The sequence below is a fragment of the Paroedura picta genome, chromosome 1 (assembly GCF_049243985.1).
Source record: "Paroedura picta isolate Pp20150507F chromosome 1, Ppicta_v3.0, whole genome shotgun sequence".
Lineage (NCBI taxonomy): Eukaryota > Metazoa > Chordata > Lepidosauria > Squamata > Gekkonidae > Paroedura > Paroedura picta.
The window spans coordinates 32,349,284-32,371,689 of record NC_135369.1 but is presented as its reverse complement, the minus strand read 5'-3'; the positions used below and the strand labels follow the sequence as shown (position 1 = coordinate 32,371,689).

The window sequence follows — 22,406 nt, the reverse complement described above, 5'->3', positions numbered from 1 at the left end:
TTTTCTTGGATGCTTTAGGATGCTTAGGGCTGATCCTGCATTGAGCAGGGGGTTGGACTAGATGGCCTGTATGGCCCCTTCCAACTCTACAATTCTATGATTCTATGATAGGGGGAAAGGTGGTTTAGAAATAGCATAAATAAATACCTAGAAAATCCAGCACAATTAATTAACAGGTTGGATAAGAAGGCAAAAAGATCCAGTTATCATTCTTTCTTTTGCAGAGAACATTGCAGTAAGGAGTGCTATTGTGTGTAGAGCTGTAGGGGGCCACTGCCGATACCAATGCCATCCAAATGAGAGGAGGATTGGACAATGTTTGCCTGAGTTGTACTGCTGTCAGGCTATCCTAGAAGAAACCTACCCAACCGAACCAACTGACCAAACAGAGTCACCCAACCCAACAGAGCCATCCAACTCAACGGTGCAAATGCCAGAACAGCAGACTGTGACTTCAGAGCAAGATACATCACTTGCTGATCCAAATTAACACATGGCTGTTCTTATCGTTTTTCATTAAAAATCAATTTCACACCCATATCTCTGTATCATTTTTTTAGCTTCTTTGAGACTGGCCCTGAGACCTCCTGTATGATGTCCAATGAAACCAAGTGCTATTCAGTTGTAAGAGAAGGCACAATTCTCAGCAATAATTTCAAAGCTGGTTTGTCACTAACCATTCAGCGTAGTTCATAGAATCATAGAATACTAGAGTTGGAAGGGATCTCATGGGTCATCTAGTCCAACCTCCTGCACTATGCAGGACACTCACAACCCTATTGCTCATCCATTGTAACCTGCCACCCCTTAAGCCTTCACAGAATTATCCTCTCCGTCAGATGGCTATCCAGCCCTCTGTTTAGTCAGATCAATATATTGTGTGTAGCCAAAGGCCACTGCAAACATACAAACAAGCAATCAGTCAGCTCAATGAGTAAGCAGACTATACAAGAACTTGGCCATGTGGTGCCTGAAAAGAGGGAAAAGAAATTATCTGAAATAATGCATGTTTCCTGGAAACTCAAAATTCAGGCAAGGATTGGATCTCTCATTTCTCACAATTTTTTGGTGTTTCATATAAAACCTTGGTTAAGTCCACTTCTGTCTCTCTCAACCTCTGAATCCTCAGCAGTATCCATCCCTGAGAAAAAAGACATGCGGCCAGTCAGCTGGCAAGTGTGCATGTGTGGGGAGGAGAGCATGTGACGAGCCACACCTATAAAGGTGCATTACAGCACCTCTTTCCCCACCTGGCAGCAGAGGAGTACAGACACTCCCACCCTCTCACCCAGTAATGGTTACAGTTAAGTGTTGTAAGGTTGATTCTTTGTTGATTCATATTCATTGTCAAGGTTTTGGGGGGCGGGTCAGTCATGGTCAAGAAGCCCATTGAGGATGAGTTCAGTCAAGGGAATTGAGCTCTTTCGGTTCAGGGTCTCCTTATGGGAGGTGGCCTGGGGCGAGTCAGGCCAACCTAGAGTGGAAGGCAGAAACTCGCAGGGCCAGTTTGGATCACCTCCTAATTTAGGCCCAGCAGCTTGCGGAACCTGTCTCCTGGGAGTGGAGGCAGGTGTCCCAGACACTGCAGTGGGCATTCTTTGTACCGTGCCAGTCTCAATGCCAACTACTGTATTGTTAATAAAAAGCTGTTGCCAATTTTGCACCCATCACAGTGTCATGTCTTCATTTCTGCCCCCAAATTTGCCTGCAAGTCAAAAAGCAGGAAAGGAACTTTTATTTTGGGAATTTGGCTGAGATATAATATCTCTGGAAAGTGGCTGAATGCTTTGACCTGGAATCCTTTGCTTTATGCCAATAGCTGTGATGAAGAGTCAAATTAACCAGTCCCACAGGGCCTTCAAGACAGAGCTGTTCCACCAGGCCTACAGTTGAGGACAGAGTTAATTTTGAGCCAGTGCTGGCCTCCCTGCCTGAAATCTACCCATAGGCAACATCTTAAGCTCCATTTGCCCCAGCCACCCTAGGCAGCAATCCATTTTGATGTTTTATAAGAAGAGGCAGCCATAACTTTAAAACTAAATTTTAGGTTCTAAAACTGTATTCTATGCAATTACTTTGTGTTTAATTTTTATTGTAGCTTCCCCAAGCCATTTTGGGGAATGGCAGGATAAAAGTTGAAAGGAAGCAAGGAAGGAAGGAAGCAAGGAAGGAAGCAAGGAATGAAGGACAACTAAGATGCATGTGTCCCTTAAAACAGTGGTCCCCGACCTTTTTATCACCGAGGACCACTCAACGCCGGGGACCACTCACTGGGGACCACTCAACGCCTTTTACTGAGGCCCGGTGGGGGGGGTAGTTTACTCCTCTACTCTCAACCACTGATCTAATGCTCTCTGATCGCTATGGTAATGTTTAAACATCCCTTCAAAATAAGATACAGACACGCCACAATAATGAAGTGTGTTGTAAAGGGCCGGGGAGGGGGGTGAAGTAAAGGGCCGGGCAGGGGGGAGAAGGCGTCCTTCGGGGCCCACCTCCAATTAGTCGAAGGACCACATGTGGTCCGAGGCCCACAGGTTGGGGATCGCTACCTTAAAAGATATTGCTACCATACAAACATCCCTGATTAAGGTCCATATCAGAACAAGCTCTGGGCATGGTACTTCACATGTTTGCTGAATACTCATCTGGGTAATAATTTATACTCTCCAGCTGTAGTACTATTTGCTGATAACTAGACAAACAACATAATTGCCCCAGTGTTCCTGGTGTTAGATGGTAGTATGCCGAATCTAACTCCAGTGACACTTGTCTTTAAAGCAGACTCAAATATAATCAGAGTCCAAAGAGTTCCCCCATACTTTAAAAAGGACCCAGTTGAGTCATCATAATCCAAAGGTTCAGTCTCAGTACTTATCATCTTAAGGGAATGTACAGAGCAGATAACTGTCACCTACTTTCTGCATATGATGTCACGGAGGGGCAAGATGGAAGTGTGTGGAGCTCTGTAAGATAAAGATTGAAGGGCAGACTAGCAGTCCCCCAGCAAACACTCAGAAATCTACCATTAAGGTAGGACCACAGTCATCACAGAACAATATCACCATTGCCCATGATGTGTACCAATGTGAGTTCTGGAGATCCCCCAGAATTACAACTGATATCCAGGATACAGAGCAATTGGATGCCTTGGAGTGTGGGCTCTATGACATTGTACCCCACTGAGGGTTCTGGCCCTCGTCCTCTGGCTCAGTCTCTACCCTTCTCCCAGCCAGCCCACTGCCTCCCTATGGGGAACTGAGTGGTTGGACCAGGTCCCATCCCTCCATCAGCAGGGGCATATCACTTCTGGCTTGGCTACGTTTACTTCCAGCTGAGTCATCAAAAACAACCCACCAGTGTCTGGGCCTCACGAGCCACTCAGCTGGTCACACTACCCTCCACAGCAGTGGTTCTCAACCTGGGGGTCGAGACCCCTTTGGGGGTCAAATGACCCTTTCACAAGGGTCATATCAGAGTGAGCACTTTGGCTGGGGGAGGGGGTGCCACCACTGTTGCCACTCCTCCTGATGATGCTTGCTAATTTATATATCATTTATTAACAATTTATATACAATCATGAACAATGGATCTTCATGCCATTGGTCAGCTTCAGTTTAATTTCTGTGAAAGAACACTTGCATAATTTTATGGTTGGGGGTCACCACAACATGAGGAACTGTATTTAAGGGTCGTGGCATTAGGCAGGTTGAGAACCACTGCTCCACAGACTCATCCCTTTGTTTTAAAAGATCCCCTTAGAAGTATATGTGTGTGTGTATGTGTGTGGGTGAATATGACACCTCATTTTTCTTTTTCTTAGCACTTGTATAGTAGAGCTTAAACCTGTAGCTCCTTTAGGACATCAGTGAGAACTGTCAGAGGACAGGTTTCTCTTCCCCAGAGTGAATTTGCATCCCTGTAAGAACCAGGCCTCATTTAAAGGGATGTCTACGTCTTCCCAGACATACATGCAAACACCAGTGTTCTGTATTTTTCACAAAATGTAGCTTGTTGTTAAATGATCTTCTTACCTAGCCCTAGTTCCTCCTACTGACAAGACTGGAGAGGGGAATAAAGGAAAATATTTACTTAAAAATATGATCAAGACATGGATTTTATAACTCTTTATAACCTTCTCATTTGAGTGATAAAGCTCTTGGCTACACTAATTACCAAAATAGTCATGGAGCCCCTGACATCTTCTCCAGCTGTTGAATATGAAGTTGGATTTTATTTATTGTCTTATTTCTCTATTTGTTTAAATTCTTCTACACCCTGTCCAACAATGTGCACTGCTTTCACTTTTACCAAGGCTGTCATAAAAAAAAACCCTCACTAAAATAAAACAGTTTTTCCCCCCTTTACTTTTCCCAATAGCTATTCCAACATGCAATAAATTAGCAGGAAATAATCAATATAGCTAAGGGCCAAGAAAGGTTAAGTAAATAACAAGTGAACAGATACGCAAGTGCAAAGAGTAGCCATCTCACATGTGAGCTTTTCCAAGGATGTTTATCTCAGTCCCATAATTGCATCCTTGGCGGTGTCTGTTGATTCTGCCCTGTAACGTTACCAGCCATTTATCACTCAGCTGTATAAATACAGAGACTTCCTACCTCCAAGTTACTCCCATTGCCCAAACCATTAGACATTTTCTTCCCAGTGACACGAAGTTAATAGACCTTTTCTATCATGAAGGCATTTGTCCTGCTCTTTGCTGTCGCTTTCTTGGTTTTCCAGGTCAAAGCCAAGCCACCTCCAGCTTCTGCCCTTAGACTTCTAGCTGAGCCAGGTGCCCAAGGGCAACAAGGTGAGTTGTAACTCTAATGGGAGGCTTCTACATACTGTGTATGATGGTGGTGGAGGCAGGCTGTGGGGAGGTCATGTGCTTTGTATACCAAAGCTACAGGTACATCTGGGTAGATCAATCTTCTGACTCTTGAGCCTTTCTTTCTCTTTCCATCTCTTCTCATCTCCTTCTTCAGAGGAAGTTTGGTGCAGCAATTAAGAGCAGTGGATTCTGATCTGGAGAACCAGGTTCGATTCCCCACTCCTCCATGTGCAGCCAGCTGGGTGACCTTGTACCAGTCATAGTTCCCCCACAGCTCTCTCAACCCCACCTACTTCACACGGTCTCTGTTGTGATGAGAGGAAGGGTTGGCACTTATAATCCACACTTATAATCTTTCACATAGTAAAAGTCAAGGTTAAAAAAACAGCTCATCTTCTGCTCTTCTTTGCTTGTTTTCCCTCCAGGGGTGGATTCAGGGTTAAGATGGCCCTGAAACATGCTGAGCATTATGGTTTTCCTATTCTGGCATTAATACAGGGGCTACTCAATTTGGATCTAAGCTGCAGTGCAGTGCCAAATACTATATCTTGTCTCCATCTTGTCCCCTACACTTTTCAACATCTACTTGAAATCTGCAGGTCATCTGGGCTGATCCTGCACTTACCTTTTTTTTCTGCTTTTGATTCTGATGAATTCAGATCGATTTGAACCCGAGTCTTTGTGCTCCCCCCACCACCCCCAATTTTAAACAGAAAACCTTCTGCATTTGAGCATGACGTTGCTCTTCCTAAAGGAGTGAATGAGCAGGCAAGCAAGCGGGTGCGTGGGCGAGCAAGAGAGCAGGCAGGTGGGCAAGCAGGGGGGGGGGGGAACTGAGCCAAGCCAGCAGCAGTCTCTCACAGAATGAGGCAAATCTCTGCTGCGAGACGTGTGGATTCTGGAGCACAGCCACCTTAAACCTTTTTAAAAATAAATCTTGGGAGGAAAATCTTGCAACCTGGAACTAGGAAGTCTTAGAAGTGGTGCCCAGCCAAACAGGGACAGACTGCTTCTTTACCTCGGTGGGGAGGACATTGATCTGGGAAACCACAGATCTGCACTTTAATACTGGGAGCCCTCAAAGTAGTTTTATCAATTATACTGAGTTTTCTCTGCTCCTGGATATCGCAGGGGAAAGGTAGGGTCACCGCAGCTCAATCAGATTGGTTGCAGACGGAAAATTTAAATTGCCCAAAATCAAAATGGAAATTGCATTCAGTGTAGATGGCAGGGATTTAATCGACCTGAGATTGGAATAAAAGCTCCATGCAGATTCAGCTCTGGAGATTTGAGCTGGGCTGTCACCCATATGTACTCAGTTCTTTCTTGCACTTCTGGTGGACCCCAAGGAGGATATATAAATGCTGAACAGGTACTTGGAAATAGTTCTGGAATGGATGAGGATTAATAAACTGAAACTTAATCCTGATGTGACTGTGCTAGAGATTCCAATCCCCAGGTGGGACCTGGGATCCCCCGGAACTATAGGTTATCTCCAGGCCAGTTTCATTGGAGAAAATGGTTACTTTGAAGGGAGGACTCCATAGCATTATGCTCCACTGAGGTCCCTTCCTGCTGCAAATCCAACTGACTCCCAGCTTCCTCCCCCCACCCTGATAATCTCCAGGTATTTCCTAACCCAGAGATGGCAACCCTATGCAGTGTTATTGGCCATTGGAAGGCCAGGATGTAAGGTGTCCGCTGCTGTGCATGGAGTTGCAGTATCCTTTACGAAACAGGCACATAGTTGGGATGCACTTGAACCCAGGCTGGATAAACTGGACAAGCTGGTGGCAATTGCAGGCTCACGGGTTAATCAGCTACAGCCTTTCCTCGACAGAAAAGATCTGACCTCTATGGTGCATGTCTTGATAACATCCAGGTTTCATTGTGGCAATATGTTCTACATTAGATGGGTGGCAACTCAGGAGTGGGCCTTCCCATGACATCCAAACTCTGGAATTATCTCCCTGATTTTATGAACTTAGGCAGATTGTGAGTGGGTGGGCAGGAAGGGATGGGTCAGTGTTTGTCTCTTGTGGTTCTTCCTTGCATACCCATGGAATTGCTGATTACCACTGTGGGATGGTAGGTGAATTTCCTCCAGGCCAGGCTGGATTCTGGAGATTTTTGGTGGAGGGATCACTTGGGCATGGAATTGGGGTCACTGTACATGGGCGGGTAGTTGTGAGTTCCTGCGTTGTGCAGGGGGTTGGACAAGATGACCTTAGAGGTCCCTTCCAACTCTATGATTCTATTCCCCAGAGAGACTCATCTATCCCTTTCTCTCTCTGTTTTCTCCTAGTGGGTGAAGACCTTTTTGCTTCATCTGGCATTCGTTCAGCAATCCCACTTCCTGCCTTATGTTTTAATGACTGTTTGATATGTTTTTAATATTATTTTAACTTAGGTTTTAATTTTTAAGGATTTTACCTGTTTTTGTTTTTACTTTTACAAAATTGGTATGTATACTTCCCATTTTCAGGGGCACATCACCTGCCTGTCAGTGGGTCTGAGCTGGCACAGAGCCCGGGGCCTTTTCATCTATCACTCCCAGCAAAACTTAGCTCCCCTCTAGCACACACACAGTCCAGAAAACACACAGCCCATCAAGAAAGCATTACTAATTATCTGTGGTGACATTGGGTTGACAGGCAGGGAGGCATTACCACCCCCAAAGGAAGATGCTCACACCCGTTTTGTTGGCTTAACCAGGCCACAGAATTTATTCAAGAGAACCAGGAGTGTTGGCTTGGCATAGAAAGGAGTCCTGCTACAGTGATCAGCCAATCAGCCAACACTCAGTCTTAGTGGCCCGCAAAGGAATCCCACCCATCTCCCAGCCAGGAGTATGGCCCCTTTGCCACTAGGGTCCAATGCAAGGGAAGTGTCCATCCAAAGTACCACTGAGGGTGCACACCTCCATTGGTCCACCTCGGGCTACCTGGCTGTGTGAGCCCTGTGCCTTCCCCCAGGGTTTGGCCCTGCTTGCACCCAGCCACCTCTTATGAAGACCTCTAATCAGGGGAGTCCAGGACACAGGCTGGACCCCCCCAAAAACAGGTTCCCCTTTGTCATCCCACAAGCTGTGATAAAAAAGGGGGGAAACCCTATGGAACTAGCAATAAAGTTTATAACCAGAAGAACCATAAACATGGGGCGGGTAGGAGACTGTATTTTGGTTGATGGCTATGCTTGTCAAAATCTTTTCTTCCACGTCACTTCCTACATTGCTCCCCTTCCCTATCCCTGGAAAATGGAAACTTAGACAATTAGTAGAACTGGAAATGAAAAGCAGAGCATGTTGCAGATATCAGAGAACCACCAAAATTGCATTCAGGTGTAGTCTATTTGGTTTGTTAGCCAAAGAATGAGGAGTAGCATCATGCCAACAAGTTAACTTTCTAAGGATAACCCAGAAGAGTGGACATAAGTCCATTGGCTTATGTCTGATTACATTCTGAATGCACATTCCTAAAAAATAACTATCCACTTTTTCCAGCATAGCCGTCCTCACATTCACAAGGTATTCAGTTGATTAGGAATGTTCTTATTTTCTATATTCATTTTAAAATTTGGCTCAGTTGAGTTGACTTTGCATGGTGATTTAGTATTCGGTTACTTTTATTTCCTAAGGTCATTGTACAGGTCTCAGGCTATTAGGGATCAGCTTGTTGCAATGCCTACTTGGTGCAGCGGTTAGGACCACTGATTTATAATCTGGCAAGTCAGGTTTGATTTCCCGCTCCTCCACATGCAGCCAGCTGTGTGACCTTGGGCTTGTCACAGCACTGATAAAGCTGTTCTGACCAAGCAGTAATATCAGGGCTCTCTTAGCCTCACCTCCCCTCCTTGTGGGGAGAGGAGAGAGAAGGTGCTTGGAAGCCGCTTTGAGACTCCTTCGGGTAGAGAAAAGCAGCATATGAGAACTAACTCTTCTTCTTCTTCTTCTTCTTCTTCTTCTTCTTCTTCTTCTTCTTCTTCTTCTTCTTCATTGAGGGCAACTGAAGGTCAGTTTTCCAAAAACGCCACAGAGGAGGACCTCAGCTAAACCAGCAACATGACAGGGTGCCATTGACCCAAGCCTCAAGATGCCAATGCTCCCAAAAACATTCCAATGATTTGCATGGGTTTAGCATAGATTGCAGCAACTCTGCATAAGGTTGCACTGCTGGGAAAGTAAATCAAGCCATTCAGCGCTTCAGGCTACACAAGTCCATGGGTGTTGGCTTGGGTCTCCATGCATCCAAATGCACCACTTCCCCTTTCAAGCAAAGGGGGGGATATGTCTCTAAACAGGTTGACCCTGTATAGATCTAAAGAGAATACGTTCTGTGTAACATCTATGCTCACTGTCGATTTCTTTCTTGAACATAATTGAGGATGAACTTCTAAAGAAAGATCTTTGTCTGTTCTTTTATTTATCTAGAGCCTGCTAAGTCAAGGAGTGCTATTGTGTGCAACTCTGTTGGGGGCAACTGCCGGCCCTGCTGCTTTCCGAACGAGGTGTCTGTTGGACAATGTCTGCCTGGCCGTTTCTGCTGTCAAGCTTTCCATTAGCCATCCTTTTGAATGGAGCTAACTCGAGATCAGCAGCCTGGGGCTTCAGAGGAAATACATCCCATCCCCCCATCCCCCCCCCCCACTAGCTGGATTAACTGATATCTAGCTAGTCTCATGGCCGTTGCAATAAAAATCATTTTTGCACATGTGACACTGCATTTTTGTTGTATTTTATTTCTCAATGAATTCCCAGGTGGTATCCATCTCACTTGCCTGCCTAAACAGATGTTGTTGCATTTGAAAATTGCTGCAAGACCCAGATCTGGATTAGTTATGCTGTACGGCAGTACATTGTGCTTGAAGGAAATGGTTGCTTTGGAATAGTAGTGATGGGGGGAGGGAGTGCATTCAGCTAATCTGAGCCAAAATTCCCCAAATACCTTACCCCCCCCCCCGGTGACTATTGCTAGTAGCATTATCTTCCATCAATCTATTTAATCCACTTTTTACTCCTGTGGCTATCCTTACATCCTCTGACAGCAAATTCCACATTTGAATCACTTCCTGTGTAAAGTAGTATTTCCTTTTGTCCCTCGTAAATCTACAGTGACCATCCCATGGATAATTTTATAAACCTCTATCATGCCCCCCCCCCTTATTCCTCTCCTTTCTAAACTGAAACGTCTTAGACTCTTCAGCCTTTCTTCATAGAGAAGATGTTCCAACCCCCTAATCATCTTGGTTGCTCTCCTCTGCACCTCTGCAATGTTATTTTTGAGATTTGGTGGCCAGAGCCAGTGGTCCCCAACCTTTTTATCACCGGGGACCGGTCAACGCTTGACAATTTTACTGAGGCCCGGAGGGGTAGTCTTTTGCTGAGGGATGTTGCCACCGCTGCCTGAGTCCTGCTCCACTTGCTTTTCCACCGGCGCCCCTGACTTCCCGCCACCCACTGTGGGGTGATGCCAGCAGCAGCTGCGCACTACCACTCCGAAGGGGAGCCCCAGCCATGGCGGCCGCTGGAGAGCACCACACGTGAGCTGGCGGCAGAGTGGCAGGGCAGCCTCCGAGGCAGCAGCTGGGGTGGAGGATGAGGAGGAGCTGTGGCCCGGTACCAACTGATCCGCGGCCTGCTATACATAGTATTCCAAATGAGGCCACACAAGGGCATTACAATATCAATCGCTTTATTCTCAGTCCCTTTGCTAATAATCCCTAACACAGAGTTAGCCTTTTTCACTGCTGCAGCACTCTAGGTTGACATTTGCATTCAGTTATCCACTATAATCCCAAAATCATTGTTCCTCTCATTCTCATTAAGTTCAGACCTATACTTGATTTTTTGTCCTAATGTACATCACATTTTCCAATACTTTTCATTTGCCCCATTGCCCACTCACCCAGTTTGTGGAGTTCCTCTTGGAACTTCACAGGCTTGGTTTTCACCGTCTTAAATAATCTGGTGTCATCCTTAATCTGGGCCACTACACTACTCACCCCCAGCTACAGATCCATGATGAATAATTTAAAAGCTGATCCCGACCCTTGTGGAGCCCCTCTGCTTACGTCCCTCCATTGTGAGAACTGTCTATTGATTCTTATTCTTTGCTCCCTGTCATTTAAACTGTTTTTAATACATAAGAGAACTTGACGTTTTATCTCATGACTGCTAAGTTTACTCAAGAGTCTTCGGTGAGGTATCAAAAGTTTTTTGAACATCCAAGTATATAAAATTCACCAGGTCACCATTGTCTACATGCTTGTTCACTTTCACAAAGAACTCAAAAAGATTGGTGAGGCAGGTCTTCCCTTTGCAAAAACCATGCTGGTTTTCCCTCAGCAAGATTTGTCCCTCTATATGCCTAATAATTCTCTTTGATTACAGTTTCTACTGATTTGCCTGGGACAGATGATACACTGACTGAACACAGAAGCAAAAAAAGTCATTAAGCATCTCTATCATTGCCCCATCTTCCTTTAGAAATCTCTTATTCCACATTTAAAAATAGTTTGTTGTTTATCTTGATGATTTTAGCAACCCAAATTCTCAAAACCCTTTTTGATACCTAACTCTTAACCTACATTTATTTCCCCAAATCCTGTGGTCACCTCCTGAGCCAGCCTTGGAAGAGTGGTTTGGAAATGTAATAAATACATAAATCCCATCCATTCTCATCTTCACAAATGGTCAACAGTTTAAAGTTATTTAGAGTGATGTTAGGTACCCAGGCCTGACCCCAAGGCTATGAGCCACTCTTTGTCTTGCACATTTTCCTAGGGGGCTGCAAACCTCATCTCCCAGGAATAACAGCGGCACCGATTCTGCACGGAAGCACAAAACTCGCATTTCTCCCTCCACACAGGATTGCCCCTGGTTGCTCCCCAATATGAAGCATGACAAAAAGTGGCAAATTGAATTTTGGCGATTTCCCTTATCATGAGGCAAATCTGACCAAAACTCATGCCAACCCCTGCACAGCCACGGGTTGCTGCCAATATCATGTGGAGGCAGCACTACAAATCATGAGCAACAAGAGGCTGTAAAGGGACAAATTCCTTGTGCATAATTGGTCCATGTCACCACAGTCTACATGCTTGGTGTATTGGTTCACGCAGACTCCACCCTTTTTCAGGAAGTCACGAAGGTTCTTTTTTATTTAATCACTTTCTATTCTTGCCACAAGGTGTCTCCCCAGCAACAATTTAGCCTCTGCTGCTACTCTACTATAAATAATACCCAGCTTCCCTGTTCCCCAGAGTCTCTCACCCATGTTTCTTCTCTATATATAATTACCTCAGTCCTTGTTGGCCTTCTGACAACCCTTCCCCAAAGCCCAGTCCTTTTTCCTATAGTAAGGCCAACAGCTATCTGCCTGATTGCCTTTATCTAGGAGGTGCATCTACCATGTCTCATACCTTCGAGATCTGAACTTTCCCAACTATCTTTCCCAGGCTATTACTGATGCAGTCCGGATTCCTGTCTCTCTGGTCAGCTGTCCTGTCCCTCTCTTGCAAGGTCTTGTATCCTGGCAAGAGCTCTCCAGCCTTGTTTTCCTCTACTAAACTTCCTCATCTCTTCCTTTGATTTCCTGGCCCATGTACCTCCACCATGTTCCTGATTGCTCCCACCTGGGCTTCCATGCTATTTTGCAGCAGGCTGCACTTGGACTCTGACACTATACATGAGACACTTAATGGCCCCCAACCTTGTTAGGATATTCACTTTAGCTTGTCTTAATGTCATCCCCTGCAAAGTATTACCGAGCAGATTTCGTTGTATTCTCTATTCCGATCATCTCTGCTCTTGCAGTCAGGGTAAAATCAACACACTGACTCACAAAATATTAGGAAGTCATTTTTAAACACTTTTTAGGATCTCACTGCTTTTAACATATGCTTCATTCAATAAACTTCAAGGGGATCACATTGCCTACTGCTAGACAGTGACCCAGACACAACCTCCTTGGTCGCCAAATTTCTGTCTAGCATATTTTGCTTTAGTAAACAATATATTATTCTTTTAGTGTTTGCTCAAGATCATCTGATCATAGGAGCTCTGAAAAGGAAAGCAGGTAAATAAGTAAGATCTCAGATTTTTTTTTAAATCCTCAAGTATATTTCAGGTTTATAGAAAGATCTGCCTTGGCTCCAATCTTCTTTGTTAGAATCATGATGTTTTAATATGAGTTGCCAGTTTCAAGAGCAGTGTTCTGTTTTCTGGAATTTATAGCAAGTAGCTAATCATTGTTGACAGAACGTAAATATGCAAAGGATCTCAGCACCAGTTGCTTAAAGAATAAATAGCTTTATTGAGAATTGAAACAACTTTCTAAAGAGAGAGAAAAGAGAGAGAGAGTGAATCCTAGGAATCTGTTCTTCTTCATCTGATAGCAAGCAGAGAGTCTCCAATTGAGCCAATCAGGACACAGGAGATGATTACTTGAAAAACACCAGGAAATTCCTGCTGGTCTAAATATACTAACTACCCATCTCCTTCAATGCCCACTGTAGGGTATTTTTCATATATGCTGTTGAAACATGCATACTGCAGATCTTTCATGTTCTACCTTTCATGAGGAGTTGCTCCCACCAAGATTAGAACAGGCTGATTCTAGCGAAATACATTTTTCAAGCATGATAAACGACATTATCTTGTTTTTAACACCAAAGGGGACAAAGCCTTGCAGTCACATCTTTTGGCATTTTGTGCCCAACCTTTGGCAGCAGTGCCTCCTAGACTAGAACACTCTTTCCATAACCCCACTCATTGCTGAGGATGCAATTATATCCTGCCTCACAGACCAATTTTATAAATGCAGTGATATAGTCATACATATAATGATACAAAATCTGTTGGTTTGTTTTTTGCAGTGCTACCTCAAGGTCCATGCAGCCAGCAACAGAGTAGACAGAGGTGAAGATCTAAACGCAAAGGCAAATGTATACATTCCCTTATTGAGCACAACCATGGAGCTGCAACATTCTTACTAGAAGGGGAACCTCTAACAGGAACCTAGTTCTGTAACCCATTAATATGCCTCATGACTATTTTATACAAGGTATGGTATGTATTGTGACCTTTAGAGAGTCTAGAAATGTATTGGCTATCAAGAGAGATGGATTACAGATTTATTTGTAATGCAATAGAAGAGGCAAGCCAGCTGCCAGTTCAGTCTGGGCAAGCATGTGATTCCTTTGATCTACGCCGAAGCTTCATGCCGCTGTTTGTGGGGTTCCTCCACTTAGTGGGTCTTTGTTTGGTTAACAAAACAGCAGTGAATGTCTGGCAAACATTGTCCAACAGACCTCTCTTGCGGCTGGCAGAAATAGCGACAGTTGCCCCTTCTAGATCTACACACAATAGGGCTCCTCTTCTTTATTCGATCTATAAAGGAAGAAAGATGACAGGTTTTGCATGCAGGATGCAGGATATACATGCCCATATACGGAGAGAAAGGGAGTGATGGTTAATTGAGGAAGAGCAAACTTCAGAACTGGGAAAACTTTCTTTATCAGGCACAGTGTAGCTGTGATCCCTAGTGCCCCTACTAATGCTGTTTATTTACAGATGTTTGAAAGTACCTGAGATGACCTGAGTCCAAGTGATCAGAATCACCCAACATACATGGTTTCTAGAAGAAAGTCTGAACCCTAACCCAGTGGAACTTTTTTTCCTGGTGAACCAAACAATGGTAACATAAAGAACCCAGACATAACACCTCTAGCTTGCTGGAGGGAACATGAACATATTCAAGTGTTGTCCTCTCAGGACTCATATAAGCAGGTCTGCAGAAACTTAGTTTTAGAACATGGATACCTAAGTTTGCATTATTAATCCCCCTCATACATGGACATTTATATACTCGTATGCATGTATATCCCAGTATAGAATTTGTCTAACTCACCATTCACTTGACTACTTGGATGTGATTCGGTATCAGTGACCTGAGCATTCTTTTCAAGAGCTGAACGTGCCTTGACCAAAGAAACCAAGAAGCCAATAGCTAAGAACAAGTAGAGAGTCTTCATGTCTGAAGCTGAGCTGGGAATGGCACACGCCTCGAGAGGAGAGTCCGTGCTGAAGTGGTAGTGGCAATGAGGCAAAGGGTGAGGGTTTTTTACTCCTAGGGGGAAAAGGTGAATGACCGTGAGGTCTAAGCTCAGAGGGGCAATGAAATTATAGCCAATACTTTAGGACCTTGTTTATCCGGCCTCTTCTTATGTGAGAATGTGTTTGGTGACTGCACAGCAGGTTTGATCGTGACATGCAGACTTATGGAATGGAGAAATACATAGCAAGGAGAGGTGGGAAACCAGAATCTTACTTGTCATATTACATCCTGGTCTGCCATCTAGAATCATAGAATCATAGAATCATAGAGTTGGAAGGGGCCATACAGGCCATCTAGTCCAACCCTCTGCTCAACGCAGGATCAGCCCAGAGCATCCTAAAGCATCCAAGAAAAGTGTGTATCCAACCTTTGCTTGAAGACTGCCAGTGAGGGGGAGCTCACCACCTCCTTAGGCAGCCTATTCCACTGCTGAACTACTCTGACTGTGAAAAATGTTTTCCTGATATCTAGCCTATATCGTTGTACTTGTAGTTTAAACCCATTACTGTGTGTCCTTTCCTCTGCAGCCAATGGAAACAGCATCCTGCCCTCCTCCAAAAGACAACCTTTCAAATACTTAAAGAGGGCTATCATGTCCCCTCTCAACCTCCTTTTCTCCAGGCTGAACATCCCCAAGTTCCTCAACCTATCTTCATAGGGCTTGGTCCCTAAAGAATCTAAAGAATACAATCAGGGTGAGAGAGGGCTTCAATAAGGGTAGAACTTTAAAGAATAAATATTTTAATTGGGAGGCTCCAAGAAAGATATATTTGGACACATTTTAAGTGTTTGTCATTTATCCATGTGTCAATAAGTTTTGGATTTGTGTAATAGTGTATGACTAATGTTGATGCTTTAAAATTGTATATGTGCATATGAATTATAACAAATATAATTTGTTATAATATATATAATATATTCGTTTGTTGCTCAACCACTTGGGATCCTGGTTGTGTAACAGGTTAGGTTATTTTGTTCCATTTTTTTTGCCGGTTTTATTATTAGGATGATGCCCTCCAGCCAGCATTAATAACAGAACTAGTTGTCAGGCTTTTGTGGAACACATTTCCTCCCACTGAAGCAAGGACTCATTTTTGTGAGAAGACAGTTGATAAAACTGGAACAGATTGCTTGTGGTTATTCCCAGTGCCCCATATCCTCACCAGAAGTCAGCCTGGAAGGCCCAAGTTGACATTCTTTCTCCAGACATACTTCCTTTCTCTCTTCAGAACCCCATGACAAATATTTCTGAATTTCTGTCTTTCTCCATGCCACCCTATGTTGTAGTCCAATGTCTTCCTCTACATAAATTCCTTAGAAATAAGTCTTTAGTGGCCATTTGCCAAGGGGTGTCCTTACAGATCTCTTCTCTCACTGTCCCATGATCTACTCCTCATACCCATTGACTGTCTCTCATGTTTTCTGGCCTTCAGGGTACCTTGGACTTCTGTTTTTGCATGAAGTGAGTAAAGGGCTAGGAGGCTGGTGGGAATGGGCTTCTTTGGGACATGGGACAGAAACAGTCCTGTTGACACGTCAGAGTTTGGGACTCACCACGGATGGAGCCTCCACTAGAGGTGCAACATATTCTGGCAGGTGCCAACCCATATGGATGGGCAGGTGTGGATAGCATTGGCAGGCAGCCATGATGATTCAGACAGAGGCTAACACTCAGTGATCTGCCCAGGTGGCCACAATCCAGGTGGGCTTAACATTGGTGAGTAGAACCACAGCCCTGTTAAGGGGCAGTGCTCCCTCCCATGGAATCGAAGATGCCCCATGTTGCAATGTATACAAGTAGTCTCTAGGAGGCAAGTTACTGCTTTGCAGGTCTTAGAGCTTTGGCCCTGCAAAATTCATGTAGAGCAGACAAGCTGAGTAAGATACTGAGAGAGGCTGACTGCAAGGAGGCCCAATCAGAGAGAGACTGGGCTAGAGAGCTGAATAAAACCATTTGTAAGACTGCAGAAAAGCGAATGCCCCCTATGTTCATGATACTACACCCCACAGAAGGCTTTTGATGGGAAGAGTATCCTTCCCTACCCATCACTTCCAATGGAGTAATAAGTCTACAGTGGTCACATTCAAGGTAGAGTGTTGGGATGGGAGAATGGAGCTGTAGGCCTCAACAGAAAGTTTGGCCACAAACATCCATGAACGATGGATTGCGACCTCCGTTACTGCATATTAAACGTCTGGAGATGCTACATGGAGGGGGGGTTGAAGTGGTTGGGTGGTGTCAGAGTTCAGCTGTGGCTGCCCCTTCCCACAGGTGGGAGAGGCCAAAAACATACCCGGGCCCCACCTCGACACCCGGAGATGGTCAAGCATCCCTACCTTCGCATGGCTACCCAGGTGCCAGTCATGCCTCAGAGTTCATCACAATGACTCCTGGGGAGAAGGGGGTCACTGTGTCCTCTGCACAATGGATCTGGAAGGCATGCCTGCAGAGTGGGGGATGACTAGGAAGGTCAACAAGCTTGGAGGGGCCAGGATGTGCTGTTGCTATCACCACATTCCCTGGGTCCAGTGCTCAGAAGTAATCGTGCTCAGCAGGTTTTAGATAGGTAGAGAGATGGTGGTGTAAGTTGGCAGGTAGATAGTTGGTTACATATGCAGGTAGGTAGGTCACCCAAGGTGACAACTCAGCTGGCTACATTTTGTGCTGCCGCCATAAAAATCCGATGCTCTAAAGTAGCATAATTTTAAGTTCTATTTTATGATCTGTTTTAAATTGTATTATATTAAATGACCATATTCTTTTGGTCTTTTATGTATTAACTTCATATAACTTGGGCTGAACAACTGAATTAAAATTTGAACTGAAGGTAGGTAGGTAGGTAGGTAGATAGATATCTGGTTAAGAAAGTTGGTTAGGTTGGTTGGGAAATAGATGGAAAGTCAGAGCACCTGACCCAGGGAGCATGTTGAGAGCTGCACCTAATCCAGTCCCCTCCAAGCTCATGGCCATATGTGTGGGTACCACTTGTCCCCGTGGTAGCTCCCAATGCCAATTTCAGTCATGAGCCAATAAGTCTATAGGAAACCTTGCTCCATTCTTAACCTATTGCATGGGAAGGTAGGAAGGTGGATGACCACCACCCAGGGCCAAAGGGTGGACACTGGACAAGAACCATGTCACACAATGAGGCGATACAGTCAGGGGGCTCCACAGAGAATTTCACATGTATAACACCCCAGGAATCAGATCAATAGTTCATGAACTCGTGAACTCCAAGGTTTGTGAACATGGGAGTGGGGTCCATGCAAGTTTAGGGTTCATGGTTCATGACTTTCCCCTGACCTGCGACCACCCACAAATCCAATGAACTTCCATTTTCCAGGTTCATGCCCACCTCTATTCTAGACATCTCCCAGCCCTCTTCAGGTCACCCATCACTTGCTAAAAGGCAAGGTCACCCTTCTCCAGCCACACCCATGCATATATACCTATTACAGGAAGAGGAACAGAACCTCACCTCAGCTCTTATGCAAACAGCAGTATTCAAAATTAAGTCCCAAGGCAAAGCTACATGGAACCCTGGAGTTTGGTAAGTGCCATGTCAGCCAAATTCCATGTCTAGACTTTCTTTCACAGAATTCAGCCATCAAGAAACAGTATGGTAACTCGAGAGCCAGTATGGTGTTGTGATTAAAGAGTAGTGGACTCTAATCTGAAGAACTAGGTTTGATTCCCCACTCCTCCATATGCAGCCAGCTAGGTGACCTTGAGCTAATCACAGTTTTCTTAGAGCCCTGTCTGCCCCACCTAGTTCACAAGGTGCCTTTTTTGGGGAGAAGAAGGAAAAAGTGTTTGTAAGCAGCTTTGGGACTTGTTCAAGTAGTGATAAACATGGAATAAAACATCTCTTCTTTTAAAAGCTCTTCTAAATAGAAAGGAACTCACAATATTTTAAGGAAGCATACTGATATTATTATTCTTATGTGTTAATTGCAAATTACAAAATTATACAATTCATGACAATTTTAAACACACACCAGCATTATCATATCTTACAAAAAATACTGTGGCCATTTCTGCACGAGGAAAATGTTCCTGGACATCCTTGGCATGTTGGCAGTATATATAGCCCCTTCCACATGATGTCACCAACATCCCAAGGCTGTCCAGTAGTTGGGTCACACTTTGGCCATTTTTAAATTATTTTAGGAATCCAGAAAACTGGATTTACCACCTTAAATTGCATGGACGACCGGTGAGCCATCAGTGAGCAACCATGAATAAGACTGTATGGAGGGGGAAACACACAATAGTCTCAGAAGCTTTGTCCCCTCTTGCTCCTCCCCTCCCCTCCCCTCTCCATTTCCTGCTTTAAGTATTTTTTTAATAAAATGGTGTAGTCCGTGTTGCAGCGCAACCGCAAACCTACATTATCCAAGGTAAAATAAAAAATTTTTAAGTGTCCATGGTCTTCGTAGGATCAGGCAGGCAAAACACAGCTCTGTTTTTGTCTTCTGGAGGGGAGAAATGAGCTGGGAAAGGGGTGTGTGTGATTGAGCAGCTTTCTTCTGATAATTCAGCCATATGTGTGCTTTGTTTATAAGTTTACCACAAAATGCATTCTTGGGCTTCAGTTACCTTTCCAGCCTTCTTACAACTTGGGCAGGCAAAAACAGTTCCATTTACATCTTCTGGAGGTGGTAAATGAGCTGGGAAAGAGGGGGAGTGGATGATCTGGATACCTTCTGCTGATCATCATCTGAGTAGTTTATTTTGAAGTCAACCATTAGCACAAAATGTCTTTTGGGGCTCCAGGGAGTACAGCATCTCAAAAATCCACCTAGACAGAAATAAAGTGCAAAAAATACAGATCCCAAAAGTGGGGGAAATGCTATATCATTCTGGTGTTTCCCCATAATAATGGGGCAGTGTTGATTTTATTCAAGATGCATCTCTGTTGTAGCATTACTGCATAGCAATACAGAAGTGACTTTAAAAAAACCCAATTTCGGAGCTGAGAGTGGGGAGAAAGTTTCAGTCCACAAGAGAACTGCTGTGTTGCGATTGATGGCTTGCTGTGATTTACAAGCCAAGAAGCGTAGGGACAAGTTTGGCTTGTTTTTCCTTGCAGTCTCACCAGGAGGCAAAAAGCCTCAACAGGGCAGAGGGAAAATGTGGGAGGGGTTTCCTTATGAGAAGGGCTGCAAATGCGAGATTTACCAGAACCTAAAACAGTGGTTCTCAACCTGGGGGTTGGGACCCCTTTGGGGGTCAAACAACCCTTTCACAGGGGTCACGGCAGGGCGAGCAGCTTAGCCGGGGGGGGCACTGCCACTGTTGCCACTCCTCCTGCAGGCAGAAAAGGGCCTGACTGACCATTGGTCAGTTTCGGTTTAATTTCTGTGAAAGGACACTTGCATAATTTTATGCTTGGGGGTCACCACAGCATGAGGAACTGGATAAAAGGGTCGCGGCATTAGGAAGGTTGAGAACCACTGACCTAAAACAACCTGAAAGGCAAGGAAGACAGCAACAACAACCAGGAAGACCCTCATGGTGGAGGACTGGAATGGACTGGAACGTCTGTGCCACAACATTTTGAATAGGCAGGCGGCAGCTCCTTTATAGGGAAAGGCAAGCAGGTTGGCTATTGCTTCAATATCTGTGGAGCAACACTGTCCAGAACTTGCAATGTTGAGGTTACGACTGTAGAAAACTGCTCTCTCATTGTCAGCAAGTAGCAGCATACTCTAGAAAAGTGGACACATTTGGGAGAAGAAGGCTTCTGCTTCTCAGACAGTGAAGATAAGAACACCTTGAACTGAGCTCAGAAATAGACAGACAGCCAATGAAGCTATTTTAGTACTGGTGGCATAATGTCCTTGCACAACAAGCCTCTTATTAGCATTTTGGGGTTCTGTGGAGTTAGCTCAGGAACAGACTGTGCAAGGTAAATGAATTAGAGCCTTCTGCTAGACAGAACAATAAAGATTTATGCTGCTGAACACGTTGATTGTCCTAGTGAACAGAAACTTGTAACAGAAATAATCCTTGCTGGTAAGCCAATTTCGATTTCTCCAATCCACCAGAGCACTGGATGTCATTCTCATGCAAAAGGGTTTAAGATCCAACTGATCAGGCAATGCAGAAACCAGGTTAGCTACAATCCGCAGCTTGAATAATGTAGCCTTGGAATAACAATATAATTAAACTATAATACCAGCTGCATTGAATTTAATTGTTCCTTGGCTGTTTAAGATTTCGCATATGCAATTATCCAGTTGTTTCACATAGGAGGAGGAGCAGATGCTGTAAGGTCTAGGGAGGGAAGTAGAGCAGGCTTCAGTGGAATTTGAAATAGACAAAGGGCAACTACCACCAGGGGAGGGGATAATTTGGTTGCTATTGCAGCTGAATCTGCTAAGGCAGTACCTTTTGCCACTTCATATTCCATATTCTATGGATGGATGTTTTGTCACCGTGATGTGACAATAGACTTTCACAGTCTACTTTCTTATGGACATTCAATGAATACTGAGAAATGCAGGCTTATTCACATTCCATTCTCATTGTTTTCTCTTTATTTCCCTGAGTCACAGAACACCTGTTACAGAAACAAGATGTAAAATGGTTTCAATGAATGTTTGTGGTTTTGTATGAGCACCCGGAGTCTATGTTGGGAACAGAGTAGACTTCTAGAGAGATTGAAAATTGTTCTGGAATATACATATTGGGCCCCACCTTACATAATTGCCTATGTGATGAGGTCAGGAAATTTCCCACTCTCCAGGCATTCTGCAAACTATTGTAAGCTGAATTATTCAGGAGGGTGGTTTTGCAAAGGTACAAGGTCCATGATATAACAAAATGGTTTGAGAGATCCTTTAAAAAGGGGATAAGACTACTGTATACTACTGTATACAGAATGTACTATCTGCATCTGTATGATCCTGCTATGCAGTTTTTGGATTAACATGTTATATGCTTAATACATATATATATGGGCAAAATTGTGGCACAAGAGCCTCTTGTGGCACAGAATGGTAAGGCAGCAGACATGTTGTCTGAAAGCTCTGCCCATGAGGCTGGGAGTTCAATCCCAGCAGCCGGCACAAGGTCGACTCAGCCTTCCATCCTTCCGAGGTTGGTAAAATGAGTACCCAGCTTGCTGGGGGGTAAACGGTAATGACTGGGGAAGGCACTGGCAAACCGCCCTGTATTGTTTGCCATGAAAACGCTAGAGGGCGTCACCCCAAGGCTCAGACATGACTCGGTGCTTGCACAGGGGATACCTTTACCTTTTTATGGGCAAAATTTCTTTTATTTTTGCAAATATATCAGAATTTTTTTCCAAAACAAATTGAAGACTTTTAGGCTCTATCATTGTTTGGATTGTCTATGTCGCCCAACACTCCAACCACCCCCCTTGCCTCCAGCAACAATAATTAAGTGAAAGCAGTAGTAAAGCAAAAAAAAAATTTAAAAATCTAATAAT

General features: G+C 44.3%; 2 long non-coding RNA genes across 2 annotated transcripts; one reads left to right on the top strand and one right to left on the bottom strand.

The window, feature by feature from the left end:
• The first annotated feature begins 4,573 nt into the window (after positions 1–4,573).
• On the top strand, positions 4,574–9,548 carry LOC143834803 (uncharacterized). The gene is made up of 2 exons (XR_013229905.1): positions 4,574–4,813; positions 9,264–9,548. It is a non-coding gene; the product is annotated as an uncharacterized LOC143834803 (long non-coding RNA).
• A 3,578-nt stretch (positions 9,549–13,126) lies between these two features.
• On the bottom strand, positions 13,127–14,919 carry LOC143834763 (uncharacterized). Its single transcript, XR_013229890.1, has 2 exons — positions 14,743–14,919; positions 13,127–14,222 (listed from the first exon to the last, which is right to left on the bottom strand). It is a non-coding gene; the product is annotated as an uncharacterized LOC143834763 (long non-coding RNA).
• Positions 14,920–22,406: the final 7,487 nt, after the last annotated feature.